The sequence below is a fragment of the Primulina eburnea genome, unplaced genomic scaffold, assembly GCF_022965805.1.
Source record: "Primulina eburnea isolate SZY01 unplaced genomic scaffold, ASM2296580v1 ctg567_ERROPOS1000000, whole genome shotgun sequence".
NCBI classification, from domain to species: domain Eukaryota; kingdom Viridiplantae; phylum Streptophyta; class Magnoliopsida; order Lamiales; family Gesneriaceae; genus Primulina; species Primulina eburnea.
In genome coordinates this window covers 101,193-114,053 of record NW_027331354.1, presented here as the reverse complement: position 1 = coordinate 114,053, position 12,861 = coordinate 101,193, and the positions used below count along the sequence as shown (strand labels likewise).

Below are 12,861 nucleotides of genomic sequence, written 5' to 3'. Positions count from 1 at the left end.
CAGATGGCGACACAACATATACTCTTCCAACCACTTTATTGCTGCTTCTTCGATGGATCCATTTTTTTTCTAGATTTTATCCATGTGTAATATTGTGGAAATTCTCGATAGAAATACTTTCCAGTCAATTCAGGATCACAATTTATTTTGAAAAATTCTGTAAGCATAGTCTTCGAGTTGTCATCATCTGCAAGTATATCATTTACATGTTGTTGTGGGTCGAAATAAATCAAATGTTGGTTTGGTGTATGTATTTGTAACCTAATGACTGAAGGATACATCCTACTGAACTCAAATGATAAAATTCTCCATAATGCCTCGGGCGCACAAATCCACCTTCCAGCCACATATTGTTGGATTTCATCACAATTTTGCCGATTTTGTAACTTTAGTGCGACTCGATTGGGACCTTATGGATGTACTTGTATATGTATTTTACACATTTAATCCCTCCACATATTTCAACATTAATATGACAATCATATTTCAACAAAAGCCATGGATTGTACGGTACAACCCAACCATTATCAATTAAAACATTGTCATTGTTGGGAATTGATACTTGGACACCTCCACGTCTTCGATACAAAGGGTATGAATCATTTCCTCGATATGTGTATTCCACAAATGGATTTGGAAAGTTCTTCTTACATTTACCATTAACCATGCATGGACAGTTAGGATTGATTGAACCACATGGCCCATGTATCATATGGTGGACAACTGCTTTATGTAGATTGGGTTCTTCTGTTTGTAAAGGTATTTCAGCACGCACAATTGAGTCAAAGTGATCGGGAGTACACAACTTCTCATTATTTTCAAATATGACTAACATATGAACATGAGAAAGCCCTCTTTTTTGATACTCAATGACGTACGAATAAGAGCAGACCTTACCTAAAACCCCTTTTTTTGACCGAAATATTCTTGTAATCAAATCTGGACGGTCTTGAGGTGATTGCCTAGGAAATAGTTCATATTTTATTTCATTCCAATTCAGATTGCATGTCATTGTAAGCATTATATCTGGTTTTCCATATGTTTGTACCAAAGTAATTGCATCTTAATACCTTTGGTACATATCACGTGGGCTTCCACCAAAAGATGAAGGCAAAACAATTCTGGTACCAACATTTCCTGTATGATGCATTCAGTAGAGATGTATAAGATGTGATATGTAATAAGATCCCAAAAGAGTGCGTGTGTGAAGAATGTTAGATTTTTTATTAATGAATAGTTATTCAGATTGTCTTTGTTAACATTAATGAGTAAATATATGGTCAGAATCTTTAAATTTTAAGTTTGAAAATTGTGGTTATTATGTGTGAATTTAACCATAATAATATTTTTTCTATGATAAAAAACTATATCATGTAAATTGAATTTTAGTGTTTTCCATAGGAGATGCTATTACGGATTCAAAATAATATTATTGTTATGATAGAAAAAACTATATCATGTAAGGTAAAAAATCGAGTTTGTTAAATTTATTTAAGCTTTGAAATCCATTGTATGTCATGAATATATTCATTATACAAAATATTTTTGTGTATATAATGAATGTTTAAAATATTAGGTACATATATTCATGACACATGTAACGCGTGTACCTCGGTGGCTAGTTGGTATTATATTGTTGAATATATTGATTATTTAGGAGTTTTAGAGCGAATTCCAGAATATAAATATCGTTTAGCTTGGAATTTTGGGAAACTAATTAAATTTAAATTAAAGAAATAGTAGTTGAATTATTTGAGTTATTGATTTTGGGTTATATGTTTAAATCAGATATGTGATTTATTTAAAATATATATGCCGAGGATTCGAAGTTGGTAGTTCAAGTTGACATGTGATTGTTTATACTTTATGTTGAAGTTGAAGTTGTTATATGCATGTTATGGTTCGGTATATGTATATCTAAAGATAAATAAAATAGTAATTATTTATCAAGTGAAAAAAATATGAAAGGTTGTAGTTATAACTTATAAGTGGTAAATAATAAATTTAATGAAATATGAAAGAAAAGACAATTTTTTCCCTAGAATAAAATGACCAAAGTATTCACTTTAAGGGCCGGTGCATTATTATATAGTCTATTAAAATTATCAAGGTAGTTACTATAAGAGGTTGATGTATATAATGTATTTGGTAGAGATGTATAAGTTATCGTACCTGCATTGTTTTCACCTTCATGTAAACAATCTTGCAATCCTTGGTACAGTTCTGAATGTATATCACGTTGATTTGAACATATCCATCTTAGTCTTTGTGTTTCAATCTTTACGTAATTGTCAACTGCATATTGTTGTAGTAGACGGCCTCTTCTAAGTAGCAAAGATGATGAATTTTCTCGTATCTGATTAAGAAGATAATTTACACTATAAGAGTATAGTTGTAAACTTAAATATAATATTTTTAATTAAAAAGATAAAGCATAAAGTACAATGTTTGTCTCCACTAACCTGCAGTATATTAGCATCCCCCAAATTCTAGCGTTGAAACATGTAACATGTACAAATTTTTATTGTAATTATTTGTACATAATGTTTTTTATAGAAAAAATTAGAATAAAGAGAGTTGACTTACTCACAATTAATTATTCTCTATTAGGTAGCAATACGTCTTTGAAAACCACATTTCTAGTGAATACTCCAGATTGACGCTCTAAATTCCAATCTTTTACCAAAATTTTGGTAGAATTTTGTGAGACTCCTCTTGAAAGTGCCACATATAGCTGACCATGGCTTAACACATGGTTACGCAAAAATATGCCAATATTTGGGATTGTTTGACCTTGTGCTTTGTTTATTTTCAGAGCAAAACTAAGCCTTATGGGAAACTGTCGACGTGTCAACTCAAATTGTAATCCAGAATTATCTTCTCTTTTCAAGGGCATTCTATGTAGAAAGAATCCGGTACCAGTGTGAGGACCTGTTATGATCTCAGCATCTATAAAATTTCTACCAAGACTGCGGCATATTAATCTTGTTCCATTGCATAGTCCATGTTCAGGAGCAACATTTCTCAAGAGCATGATAGGACTTCCTACTTTCCATACGATTTTATGTGGTGGCAAACCACTTGGATAAAGGGAATTCAAAATTCTTCTTGAAAGAGGTTGTGATTGTCGTCTTCTACACTATCCCAAGAGGTATACTCTTTTTCCTCTCCAGGAAACTTCATAATGAGCATTTGATTAATATTGTCGACATCAACATTTTTTGGTGTGATGATGGCTCTATCAACCATATAGTTTTCATCGTTAACATGATTTATCATGTTAGGAAAAACAGAATCAATCAAATTCTGAATTGATTGTTCTCCTTTTCATGGTATGATAATTGAATCTGGTAATTTTATGAAATCACAATTCACAGTATGTTGCGATCCATCACCTATGCGCAAGAGAAATTTCGAAAAGTCAATATCTTGAGCAGATCTCATATTTTGCTGAAGGTGTATTATCTTTACGCAATGCCAGAATGTTGACCTTGAAATACTTGCAACAATTTGTTCTGCCTTTGACCCTCGTTTAACAACCGGTAACACTTGTCAAAAATAGCCACCAAAAACCATTGTTTTCCCTCCAAACGCTATATGATTGTCCATAATATCTTGAAAACTCTTACTAATGGATTCAAAAGCATAGCGATTTGCCATTGGAGCCTCGTCCCATACTATAGCTGATGCACGCCTTATTAGATCTGCAAGTTCTGACTGTTTTTTTATTTGGCACAGTGTTGATGCTGTTGGTCTAAGTGGAATTAGAAAACGTGAGTGTGCAGTTCTTCCACCTTGCAACAATGTTGCAGCTATTCCAGATGTTGCTACCGCAATTATAATTTTACCCATTTTTCTCAAATGTGCCAACATTGAGCGGTATAAAAAAGTCTTACCAGTACCTCCTGGACCATCAATGAAGAAAAGTTTTGATCGGTTATGCATAATACTATCTATGATGGTGTCAAACGCAATCCTCTGATGAGCATTCAAACGTTCAATAGATCTCAAATAATCATCAGAAATCTGATAAGAAAGCTCATCCTCATTTATTCTGGGTAGTGTTGTGGCTTCTAAAAACTCGGCACTTATTGATGGCAAATCAAAATCATCAAGTTTCTTTTTGTACTGATGCAACAACCTTCGTATCTCAAGCAATAACTTATTGATGATTAAGTTATTTGATGAAATTTCTCGACCATAATCTTCACACATGCAAGGACAGAACTCATCCCAGAGTTCTCGAACTGGTGTTGGTTGACAGAACATCATTATGGATACAAATAACCTTCTAAATGAAGATGGCATTTTAATAGAACGTGCTTCTTCCAGACATTGTTTTATATAATCATCATGTTCAAGAAGTCCTCTCATTTGAGCAGACTCCTTAAATGTTGAATATGTTACCCCATTCACAATGATCAGATCTTCAAAAGATGTTGGGCGCCTAACATGGTTTAAAAGAATACTGAGATAAAACCTCTTACCTTCAGATGGCGACACAACATATACTCTCCCAACCACTTTATTGTTGCTTCTTCAACGAATCCATTTTTTTCCAGATTTTATCCATGTGTAATATTGTGGAAATTCTCGATATAAATATTTTTCAGTCAAGTCAAGATCACAATTTATTTTGAAAAATTCTGTAAGCATAGTCTTCGAGTTGTCATCATCTGCTAGTAGATCACGTACATGTTGTTGGTGGTCAAAATAAACCAAATGTTGGTTTGGTGTATGTAGTTGAAACCTAATGACTGAAGGATACATCATACTGACTCAAATGAGAAAATTCGCCAAAATGCTTCAGGCGCACAAATCCACCTTCCATCCACGTACTGTTGGATTTCATCACAATTTTGCCCATTTCGTAACTCTAGTGCGAACCGATCAGGACCTTTATGGATGTACTTGTATATGTAATTGACACATTTAATCCCTCCACATACTTCAACATTAATATGACAATCATATTTTAATAAAAGCCATGGATTGTATGGGACAACCCAACCATTATCAATGAATACATTTTCATTGTTGGTAATTGATACTTGGCCACCTTCACGTCTTCGATACAAAAGATATGAATCATTTCCTCTAGATGTGTATTTCGCAAATGGCTTTGGAAAGTTCTTCTGACATTTACCATTTACCATGCATGGACAATTTGGATTGATTGATCCACATGGCCCATGTATCATATGGCGGACAACTGCTTTGTGTAGATTGGGTTCTTCTGTTTGTGAAGGTATTTCAGCACGCACAATTGAGTCAAAGTGATCGGGAGTACACAACTTGTCATTATTTTCAAATATGACTAACATATGAACATGAGAAAGCCCTCTTTTTTGAAACTCAATGACGTACAAATAAGAGCAGACCTTACCCAAAACCCCCCTATCCACAATGTCTTTTTTAAACTCTTCAAATTTAGATTTAAATATCCTTGTAATCAATTCTGGGCGGTCTTGAGATGATTGACCAGGAAGTAGTTGATATTTTATCTCATTCCAATTCGGATTGCATGTCATTGTAAGCATTATATGTAGCGTCTCCTCTTTAAAAATGCGGAAATATTTTTTTTTCTCGCAATTACAAAATAACATTTAAAATAATCTTATTTAATTGCCAACAAGAATGACGCAGTTTAAAAATACCTAACGTCATCCAAAATCAATGTAAACGTAAACGTAGAAAAATCTTAAAATCATCAACGTGTTAAAATATTCCTCTCCTCTCAAAACACATGAATCAATATGCGGAAAAATAACGGTCCTCGGGTCGTGTCACCACACATTTCGCCTGCCTACTCAGTCTTCGGCACCTCCGGTCCCCTGATCAAAATGCTCATCTGCATCACACACGCTTAGTGAGTCTAAAGACTCAACACACATGTACCAGTAATAACAAGTACATATACGTAGCACACAACAGTGAAAAATAACATAATCAACATACATTTCATGAGCTTAAAAACATGAACATAAGCGTATCGTGTAAAAATCATAACGTGTCAAAACCTGTCCCATCATATTATCATATCGAATGCGTAAACGTGTCCTGTCAAAACATGTTAATAATCATAGCATGTATCATCGTATCAGCATATACGTGTTAAAATCTTAATTTGAATTCCGTTCATTAGCTGTGACTTTCGTATCATCATGTCATCATGTCAGTCGATGGATTCACCTACGTGTAACCGCGGTATCCGGCGGCGAGGGACATCAGCAACGGCATTACCCGCCCACTGAGCCCGGGTCTTACATGTCATCGTGTCATCGTGTTAGTCACAACTAAATCCCTTCCTTCAAAACGTGTCATCATATTCATCACTTAATAAAAGAATCCATATACGTAATTTTTTCCCTTTAAACCAAGCATGCATCATATTTATCATTATTTCATAAAAAAAATCATGAACACGATGCATAAACATTTAAATCATGATAAAATCTTAAATCCAAGCATGCGACGTATATCTTTATAAAATCTTAAAATCGTGATCATGATGCATAAAAATTTAAAATATCATAAATTTGTGCTCTGGGCGCTGCCATGTCCAAAATCTCACCTCGGGTGCAAAATGACCATTTTGCCCCCGGAAACCCAAAAATTATCGTTTCACCCCTAGACGTAAAATTCCACGTTTTTGACATTTTATTAATTCCATTGACTCTAACACGTCCCAAATAATTATTTAAGCCTACAAGAATTTTCCCATATTTTTATTTGGCTTAAATTGATGAATTTTAAATTAAACTTTAAATATAACATATTAATGCGCTTTAATCCCGAATTAAACCAAACCTTAGCATAAAATTCCCAAATTAAAAACTTAGACTTCTAATAATTATTTGAGCTTAAATATAATTTTCCATAATTTTATTAAGCTTAAATCTAGGCATTTCAATTAATCCTTTAATTAACGTTTCGTGCGGCGACTAAATCCCGGATAAATCGAAAACTCATTATTTTGATCCGAAACTTACCAAACTCCTAAAAATGTCTCAAAACATATTTAAAAATATTCCTAGACGTAAACTTGAGCTCATTTCATAACTTAACCGAATTGTTTTAAAACTTGGACTGAGGTCCCGGTTTTAACCCGAATCTACTCGAAACTTAACCAAATTTCTCCCAACTTTTTACCATATCTTACAAACACTTAAAGGTCCTAAAACACAACAATTCCAGCCCCTAAACTCATGAGACCAACCACTTACAGCTGCTGGAAAGTTGCTGGAAAATTGCAACTTCCCTAACCCAAACCCAAAAATGACACCACTCGCCTCCTAGCGCTTCCCGGCTCGCCCAAACTCTTCCCAGCTATGAACCAACCCACTAGGGACCAAGACCAGACACTAATGGATCTACCAGACCCACGCCACAAGTCCCACGCAAGCCGCCAATTGCTAAGAACCGATAATCAACAAGAAGCTCCTACCGCGGCTAACCCATATCACCCTTGCTCGATCGCTCCTTCTGTCGTTTCCAGCATGGTTCGAGCCATTCCAGGCCCCGACTCAAACCCACCAGGGTCTGGTCCAGGGCTGGAGAAAGCCCTCGCACAGCTGGTGTAGCAGGAAAACATGGATCGAAACTCCTAACATCTCACAACCGATCGGCCCTCACCCTTTATCATCAAAACCCAAACAAGCTGCTCACACCAGCACCTAAAACTCTACAACCATGGTCTGTAAAGGCCCTTGAAAACCTTATACAGCAGCCCTTTGCACCACATATCATCAAGTTTATGAATAGCAAACCGAAAAATGCTAGCATTCAAAGAAAAACCGAAAAATCGTGCATGTACAAGGCTGGATCGATAAACTTTCATGCATTTTCATAAAGATCAGTATAATATCAGAGTGTATGAAGAGAAAAGGGTGATACATGCGTGCCTTGATGATTGAAGAAAAAGAACGATGATGGAGACCCGAAAGAATTTTCCTTTGCATGAAAAGAAGTGGCCGAAACCTTCTTGAATTTCCTGCTGTGAAAGCCGAGGAAAGAAATCAGCTGGGGGAGGCTGGAAATGGAAGGAAAACAGAGTGGAGGTTGTGTAATGAAGGGGTGTCGGTTGGTGGGTTGTGAAATAAAAGGTGTAGGGTTAATTAGGTTAATTAGCTTTTATTTTATATTAAAAGAGTTTAAGTCCAATAAGCTTAAAAGTAGGCTCATTAAATCCAAACACACTCCCGAAAAATATTTCGTGTTTGAAAGTTTTTAAAAATATTATCCGAACTCTCAAAAAGTTCCCCGATTCGATAAAATTTGCGCACCGTTAAAAATTAAAATCATGCGGGTAAAAATACCCAATAAATCTCAATTCTTGAAAAATACCTTTAAAATATCTTATATTAATTAATAAAATGAATCGTGTAATTAAAATAATTTTTCTGAAAATTCTCCCAGTCTCCGCTCCTCGTTCGAGCGCGAAATGAAACTTAAAAATCATAGTGCATGAACTTTTAAAATTTCGTAAATTAAATCATATCATGCAATAATAATGCATAAAAATATTTAAACACAATTTAATAAAATAAAAATACATTTTATGCTTTAAAATAATTTAATGAAATACCAAAGAATTTAATAATTTGCATGCATGTGGTTCACGTGGACTTTCCGATTTTCGGGACGTTACATTATATCTGGTTTTCCATATTTCTGTACCAAAGTCATGGCATCTTGATACCGTTGGTACATATCACGTGGGCTTCCACCGAAAGATGATGGCAAAACGATTCTGGTACCCACATTTCCTGTAATGCATTTGGAAGATATGTATAATTTATGAGTTGTAATATATGTTGTGAAAAATAATATTATAATAATTAAGTTATAATACCTGCATTATTTTCACCTCCATGTAAACAATCTTGCCATCATTGGTAAAGTTCAGAACGTATATCACGTTGATTTGAACGTATCCATCGTAATGTTTGTGTTTCAATCTTTACGTAATTGTCAACTACGTATTGTTGAAGTAGACGGCCTTCTCTAAGTAGCAAAGATGGCGAATTTTCGCGTGTCTGAATAAGAAGATAATTTACACTATATGAGTATAGGTTTATATGTAAGTTTTTAATTGTTTTTAATAAAAAAATGAAGCATGACGTAAAATGTTTTTTCACTGACCTATAGCATATATGCATAGTAATTTAAGCATGTTAACCGGGTACCATTGATATTTCGGATATTTATGTCCCAACCATATGTACCATATCGCAGAAGGAGTTGATATTGCAGAGGATCATAATAGCCAACTACATCTTGAATGCTGATAAGATTACCACCGATACCTTGTATAGTAATATCTCGACCGCTCAAAGTTTCTTGAAATTCGTTGTCAAAAATTACAGCTGCTACTTGAGATGTTGTTGGTAAACTATATTGATGTTCATTAGGTTTTTGTTGCCTGATGATGAGCCTACAGTTAGGTATGTCTTGACATTTGCCAATTTGTCAAAACACGTGCACAAATGGATTGTGTTGATCAAGAATGTTTTGTATCTCAAGCAGTAATTCTCGCCTTAGCTCTGGATTTTAATGAAGTCTATTGTCTATATCATAATCTGTGTCTACAATCCACATCTGCATGTATGGTGGCCTACAATTCTCATTTGGTAGAAGACTTCCAATCGAGTGATATATTGATCCATGGGCACGAAATGTGTAAATTCCATGTGTACCGGTTGTTAAGGACTCATCTAAGTTGACTCTCATCGATGTAAAAGAGAAAACATGATTGTATGCCCTGATGAACTGACGAAAATGTCTGCCTTCCTCATTATCCGCAGCATACAACTCTTGCAATTCAATAAGAGAAGTGATATGATCCAAAGTTGTATTTCCATTTCCATGGGCACGAAATGTGTAAATTCCATGTGTACCGAGGAGGTACGTATCTATCTACTGGTTCTATCTCATATCACTTAAAGATCAGTCTTATCATTTTCCTACCGTCGGCCATGTCCCAAACAGAGACATTATTACCCACTAAGATCTGATGTCACTATTTTACGGCCCATTTAGCCAACCAGATCAAGCGACACAACGTCAACAGTTTGACGCGTGAGAACTTCCCAGGAGATCATTCATCTCAATACTACTCTCACTCATGCACGCTTAACCAACATATAATAATCGAATCCATTTGCATCACATGCCGATCTCTTCGTAATAAAACAATTATTGCACTTCAATAATAATAATAATAATAATTGAATCCAGTTGCAATTATTTCCAAAAATTAGGCCTGACGTTCCAATGCATGACCTAATACTAGTATTGAAAAACCAAGGGCATATAATAGTAAAAACTTTGAATTATATATATAATTTTTAAAAAGTTTTAAAATTTACCTTTTGAAATATATTACATATTTTGAAATCGCTATTCCGACTGTAATCAAAATAATAAATTTTGGAATAATTCAAAATATACTAGTTCAAGTTTTAAAATTTTATTTTCAAATATCAAAACATTACAATCATTAAGTCCATTTGATTATTTCTAAAGAATAAATTTTGAAAAATCAAGTTAATCTTAAAGATATAAATGATATTAAATAATATGTACTGAGGTTTGAAAACTTAATTATAAATAAATGTCATTAAATATAATTGATATATTAGTTAAACTAATTGCCAATGTTTTGCTTTTGCATTACATTTGATATTTGAAGAGGGAAACAAATTAATGAGACATTAATGGGGGTATATTCAATTTAGGAAATTTAATTACTTTTGATGACTTTAATGGATTTTAGAAATCTAGAGGTATTCAACATGGATTTTTGTAGACTCTATAAAAGTTTTGGGGTATCCAAATTAGGATTTGTAGAGTTGTTAAAAGTAAAAGTGGTATTCAAATTTGATTTTTGAAAACTCTATGAAAATCTATAAGTATCCAAAATTCCATAGATTTTCCATGATTCTTATAGATTTCTTTATGTACAAAATTTAAAACACTAGGTACAACAATTAGAAATAAAAAATTCTCTTCTACTCACCCTAGAGATTTTGGTAGACTTTTATCAACAAATTTTTGCACCCCATATCGGCGGCCGCTCTTCTTCCTCCTGCACAATTTCCTTCAAAGGTATTATTCCCTTCTTCAGTCACGATTTTTTTGTTGTTGTACAAATTCAAGTTGACTTCTCAATTATTATGGTGTTTCATTTTTCTTTTTTCTTTGCCAGCTTGATCATGATTATTTATCATAAATCTATATAATTTCACGATTTTGTCTACACATTCACACAAATCCTATTGAGAATAATTTGATGCACACAAATCTAATTTCACAATTGTATCAAATGTCTCACTAAATTTATAATGGTCAGTTTGGAACAGTAGTAGTAGTTATTTAATAATGAACATACTTGATCCATATATAATTTGTAAGTTTTTTATTGTCATTTAATATCATGTTTTTAATATATGTATATTGCATCGTTTTAGGTTTGTTATGAGTATAATCAATAATTTGCAAGTATTTTATTAATTTGCAAGTATTTTATTAATTTGCCGTATTTTTACTCGATGTTGGTCATAATACCCGATATTGCTTAATTCGTAAAACCTTTGAACGATCACACTACAATACAAGCCAAAACTTCAACAAGGTGTTGAAAGCATTAAATAGCATTGCAGCAGATATGATGGTCAAACCTGGATCTGCAGTGTCCGAAAAAATAAGAGAGAGTACAAGATTTTATCCTTATTTCAAAGTAAGTAATGAAATTTTTTTTGTTGTTTTTGTTATTGATGTTGTTGTAATTATTATTATTATTATATTGTTGTTATAGGATTGCATTGGAGCTATTGATGATACTCAAGAACAAGTTTACGAAGATGACAACTTTGGTGAATTATTCGATACACAAGAACAACAACGGACAAATGCTAATGCATGGAGAGATGCTATAGCAAATCAAATGTGGAGCGATGTTGATCATATTGTCAATATAAGTTAGATTTTATTTCATAAACTATTGTTGAAATTTTATCAAATTGTCATACTATTTTGATTTTTTAATCTAATATTCACAAAAAGAAATTGTTATATATTCTAAATTTTTTGATTAATTAATAATTTATGTTGAATTGGTTAGGATCGAGAAGTTCAATTTTGAGTTCTAAATTGACTAGTGATTCATTATTTGTTTTCACAAATAAAATCTATTTACATTTTAAATAAATCTTATTTACATTAATAATAATAATATTTCAAATGAAGAGTCTAGATTGAATATATCCCCATAAAAATATTACAAGAGTCATGGATTTTCATATGAAAAAGTTAACAGAAATCTACAAAAGTCTTGCAAAAAGTCTACAGGAGTCTAATGGAATTCTGTTTAGAAATCTGTGAGATTCTACAAATGTCTGTCAAATCCACAAAAGTCTCTTATTAAAAAAAGTCATTAAAAGTCGTTAAATCTCTAGGTTGAATACACCCATGTAATTGATTGGAGGCAAAGTCCAAGCTAATAATAAATTCTTACTAGGAATAATGTTGGATAAACAAAGTTTGAATATTATTCTATGTTGGGTGTGTAGACCATCGTTGCAAGGTTGAGTTAATAAATTGATCAGTCAATTAAATTAATGAAAAAATACGAAAATAACTCCGTTGCCATATTAGGCGACGGGACAAGCCCGTCGCAAAATCAGGAATGAGCCAAGGACCGGGTGAGAATGGAACTCTCAAGGCGACATATGAGATTAGAAGAAAAAAAGCGCTAACAACGGATAAGCATGGCACCTGACATCGACTCATCCCGTCTCGATTAATAGTGAGATGAAATTGACTTAGTCTTGTGAGACCTATCGTAGAAAATTCCTGCAA

The 12,861-nt window shown here is 33.4% G+C and overlaps 1 long non-coding RNA gene across 1 annotated transcript; it reads right to left on the bottom strand.

Annotated features, from left to right (window-relative positions):
- Nucleotides 1-455: 455 nt before the first annotated feature.
- On the bottom strand, nucleotides 456-9,797 carry LOC140821426 (uncharacterized). The gene is made up of 3 exons (XR_012115733.1): nucleotides 9,145-9,797; nucleotides 2,173-2,356; nucleotides 456-1,137 (listed from the first exon to the last, which is right to left on the bottom strand). It is a non-coding gene; the product is annotated as an uncharacterized lncRNA (long non-coding RNA).
- Nucleotides 9,798-12,861: the final 3,064 nt, after the last annotated feature.